Genomic DNA, 4,942 nt, shown 5'->3' with positions numbered 1-4,942 from the left:
AGTCATTAATTTTTTCTATTGCTCAGAAATTTAATTTTATTAAAGTTTATTTTATGACTAGACAAATCACAAGGTGGGCATGAAACAAGTAGGAGACTCAAGACTAGGGTTAGTTTTAATTTATTTTGCATTTTGAACAATGTTTAGGCAAATTAAATTTTAAGTTGAATATAGTTTACCCTAATTTTTCTGAATTTTAGGTTGTTTTATTTGAATGCCTTCAATTTTAGGGTTAGTTTTAATTTATTTTTCATTTTATGACCTTTTTACTTATTTGAATTTTCATAAGTTTTAATGGGTAATTTTTATTAAATTATAGATTATTAGTAACCTTGTTACTTAATTAGGTGAATTTTGGTAGTATGTTTTAATGTGTAATTATTAATTGGTATGTTTTAATGTGTAATTTTAGGTTGTTTTATATAGTTCTTGACAAAATTACTAACTTTTATTTTGTTGTTTTATTTTTTTATTTTTGTAGATTCATATGTAGTGAAGCACAAGTTTATTAGCTATTCAAGTGGGAAGTTCGAGACATTACATCCATTATACTTGCTATATTGGTATGAACTATAAACTTTATGCAGCTATATATATTTCTTTCTATTTATCTATTTGATAAAAGTTTGTTCATGATATTACAAGTTGTGTCTTGTTTAATAATAAATAATTACAATAATATGTTGAATGTTTGCATCATCATATGCCTAGATACCCGTTCAAGGCTTTCTCATTAGGAGAAAGTCTTGAATAGTCCCCGGTTGGGACTGTTCTTGAATGTTTACTCTCACTTAGGTGGTGAATGTATGTCTTTTTTTCGATTTTAAGGAACATCTTGGCTGTCCATTTCTTCTCCATGTTCTCTGGGTACATATGTGGGTAAGTAATTATCTACATCTTGTACTTGGAGAACTGGGGGGTAGTGCTGCCGGATTTTTCTTAAAATTGGAAAGTTGACATAAATTCACTAGTGAGAGTAGACATTCAAGGATGGGTTAGGTTGGAGTGATAAGAACACTTTGAAAACATGCATATGTTCACTATATGAATGGTATATTCACGATGTGTACTTGAAGTTGATTTACATAAGATATGTAGCAATTGTACATTATTGGTAATATGTTGCTATATATGTTTAGAGACACTTTACTAATTGGGATAGGATCGTGGTTGGATGTATGGTAGACGTGATACAATGGATTTTTGGAATGGGGTTCAAGAGTTTTGCGAGACGGCTTTATCTTATCAGCACAAAGTTGGTGAGGAAGGCATATACTGTCCTTGTGTTGATTGTAATAATGTGAAGGTGGTCAATAGTGTTGAAATCATTAGAGATCATGTACTTTGTCGTGGGTTTATACTTAAATACCATGTGTGGATTTGGCATGGTGAAAGTGGAGAGTATAGTGAGGATCTTGATGGGAATGATGTGCATGATAAAAGCAATGAGATTCATGTAGACGAGGAATGGGAGAATGATGAATATGTTATCGATAGTGGTGAGGATGGAGCTAAGGATCATCCAGTGGATGAGGTCAAGGATAATGACATGGATGAGATGTTGCATAATGTCGAAGGTGATGTGTTTGAATTACCATCGGAGGCTTCCAAAAAGCCTTTGTACTCTTGGTGCAAAAAATACTCCAAACTTTCTGCCGTGCTAACACTTTTTAACATTAAGTCGAAGCATGGGTGGACGGACGTTAGTTCTACTTCTTTGTTACCGCATTAAGTGAGATGTTGCCTAATGGGAATGAAATTCCTACGTCTTATTATTATATAAAGAAGCTTATGTGTCCATTTGGTTTAGAGTATAAGAAGATACATGCATGTCCTAATGATTGTATTTTGTATCGTAATGAAAATGAACAATTGGAGGAGTGTCCACGATGCAAGCAATCGCGCTACAAGCGCATGAGTTGCAATCCTGGCACGAAGGGACCTCCTGCTAAAGTTTTGTGGTATCTTATTATTATTCCAAGGTTTAAGCGTCTATTCTCAACACCAAAAGACGCTAAAAACTTGAGGTGGCATGCCGAGGGAAGGAAGAAAAACAGAATGCTGAAGCATCCGGCTGACTCCCCGCAATGGAAGAACATTGATTTGAAGTTTCTGGAGTTTGGTAATGAGGTCAGAAATTTAAGACTTGGGTTGTGCACAGACGGGATGAATCCATTTGGCACTCTTAGTACCCAACACAGCACTTGGCCGGTTCTTTTATTGATCTACAATTTGCCTCCTTGGTTATGTATGAAACGGAAGTATATAATGCTTTCATTGCTAATAACGAGGCCTAGGCAACCTGGAAATGGCATAGATGTTTACCTTGCGCCACTAATTAACGATTTGAGAAAGATGTGGGACGAAGGGGTTTCTTATTTTGATGCTCATAAGAACGAGGTGTTCACATTGCGTGCAGCCCTTATGTGGACCATGAATGACTTCCCTGCATATGGCAACCTGTGTGGGTACAAGGTTAAAGGGAAAAAAGCATGCCCCATATGTATTGATGAAACATCAAGCATATACCTTAAGAATTCTCACAAAGATGTGTATATAAGGACTCGAAGGTTCCTTAGGCGTGATCATCCGTACCGTAGGCAAAAAAAGGCTTTCGATGGGACAGTGGAAGAGGAGATTGCGCCTAGGCCATTGACCGGTGTTGAGGTTTATGCTCAAGATAAGGGTATACGAACAGTGTTTGGAAAATCTGAAAAAGCTCCGGTCTCAACAGCTCTTTTAAAAAAAGAATCAATTTTGTGGAAGCTTCCGTACTGGAAAGAACATGATGTTAGGCACTGTCTAGATGTGATGCAGATAAAGAAGAATGTGTGTGATGCTCTTGTGGGAACGCTTTTTAATATTTCAGGCAAAACAAAGGATGAAAAGGGTGTACGATTAGATTTGGAAGAGATCGGGATTCGTCCGGAATTGTGGCCTCAAGACAAGGTTACAAAGGGGAAGGGCAGAAAGGGAAAGGAACCGGAACAAGAAACTGCAAATGTTTCGAAAAAAGGAAAGGGGAAGAGCAAGGGAAAGGGAAAGGCCGCGGATGCTTCGAAGAGTAGAGATGAGGGTAAAGGCATGGTTGAGAAGAAGTATTCACCACCGGCTTGCTACACATTGTCAAGGGTAGAAAAGCGGATGTTTTGTGCATGTCTTTACGGCATTAAGGTTCCATCTGGGTACGCATCTAACATGAAAAGATTTGTATCCTTAAGTGGAGAACTGAAGCTGACAAGTATGAAATCCCATGATTGTCACATGTTGATGCAAGTATTTCTACCGATTGTAATACGTGGTATTTTACCGAAGCACTAGAGAGAAGCTATTACAAGTCTATGTTCGTTTTTCAATACAATATGCAGCAAAGTGCTTGATCCTTGTACACTTGATGCTTTGCAAACGGATGTGGTTGTGACTTTGTGCAAATTTGAGATGTATTTTCCACCATCCTTTTTTGACGTAATGGTGCATCTCATTCTACATTTGGTGCGTGAGATTAAGTTGTGCGGTCCAGTTCTTGAGGTGGTGCTATCCTTTTGAAAGACACATGGGCACATTGCAAGATAAAGTAAGGAATCCGGCTCATCCGGAAGGAAGCATGATTCAAGGGACCGTGAGTGAGGAGATTGGTAATTTTGCGGCCGACTATTTAGCCGTTGCTGAACCTATTGGTCTTCCTGCTTCTCAACATGAAGGGAGACTGGATGGTCATGGCACAATTGGGTCGAAACGAATGTCACCGGATCGAGATCAGTTCTTACAAGCACACCTTTATGTGTTGCACCATGTTGCTGATGTTCACCCATATTTAGATGAGCACATGGCTAGTTTGCGTGATGAATTTCCATCGAAAGGTGAAAGGGCACTAATGTAGTTGCATAATAAGAGGTTTGTGAGGTACGGGCTCATGCCACTTAAATTAATTTGTTGTATATAATAGTGTTGTTTATCCTTCATATATATGTCAATTAATTTTTCATTGCACATGCACGTAGAGCACTACGGGAGCACTTAAGTGACACTGATTCCCCTAGTAAAGTTGGGTGGTTATGCCCCGAACAGACATCCGAGACTAGAATCTTACACAACTCCCCCGAGGTGATGTATTATGTTAACCATAATATTCGGGAATCAAAGCGTGCGGGAGACAAGTTCATATTCGCCCCATGTTATGAGGAGTACGTTTAACCATGTGTAATTCAATTTTTTCTACATTTGAATTATTTGTTGTACCCTAATTATTGATGTGTTTGTGTATTGTGAATTTATGTAGGTTTCATTGGTTCCTGATGGTGATTTGTCCTGCTAATAACACAATCTTTACCTTGATTCAGCTCGATCAACAAAGAAGTACCTCGTGATGTCTGTACTACAAAAGTAAATATAGCTATCTAGTGGTGATTATCTTAACCTAACTCATTTAGTAGTCAAACTAATCAAATTTGAATTTACTTTCCTATAGTATTATGAAGAAGATACATGGTCGTGCTCCACGGGGTCCTACATGGAAATCACCTATGGTAATGCCACATCATATTATGATTATCTTAATAAACATTGCTAAAACAATTGTGGGTTTTATGTGACGTTTGATTCATTTGATTTGTTCCTATTCTAGTGCCCACAACAAGATAATGGAGTTGATTGTGGATTATACGTGATGAGATTCATGCTTGAGATAGCGACTCATTGTTCCAACACCATACATCTTGATGAGGTACGACCTTGAACTTAGTAAAATGCCCTTATTCTGTGATTTCAAGGCTTAGCCACTTATAACTAAGTATAATTGACATGTTATGAGGAAGAACTTGGTCATTTGTTGAAAAATGTAGAAAATGGGCAAGTAGAAGTCAAATAGGCCTTATTTTGACTATTTTGGATGAAAATGCGACCTTAAGCTTAGTAAAATTCCCTTTTCCTGTGATTTCAAGGC

At 37.5% G+C, this 4,942-nt stretch overlaps 1 long non-coding RNA gene across 1 annotated transcript; it reads left to right on the top strand.

Moving 5' to 3' along the window:
* The first annotated feature begins 324 nt into the window (after positions 1-324).
* Positions 325-4,683, top strand: LOC110709278. The gene is made up of 4 exons (XR_002508897.1): positions 325-563; positions 4,341-4,383; positions 4,469-4,526; positions 4,625-4,683. It is a non-coding gene; the product is annotated as an uncharacterized LOC110709278 (long non-coding RNA).
* The last annotated feature ends 259 nt before the right edge of the window (positions 4,684-4,942 follow it).

This window comes from Chenopodium quinoa, unplaced genomic scaffold, assembly GCF_001683475.1.
Source record: "Chenopodium quinoa cultivar QQ74 unplaced genomic scaffold, ASM168347v1, whole genome shotgun sequence".
Lineage (NCBI taxonomy): Eukaryota > Viridiplantae > Streptophyta > Magnoliopsida > Caryophyllales > Amaranthaceae > Chenopodium > Chenopodium quinoa.
The sequence above is the reverse complement of the archived record's forward strand: the minus strand, read 5'-3'. Positions and strand labels throughout refer to the sequence as shown.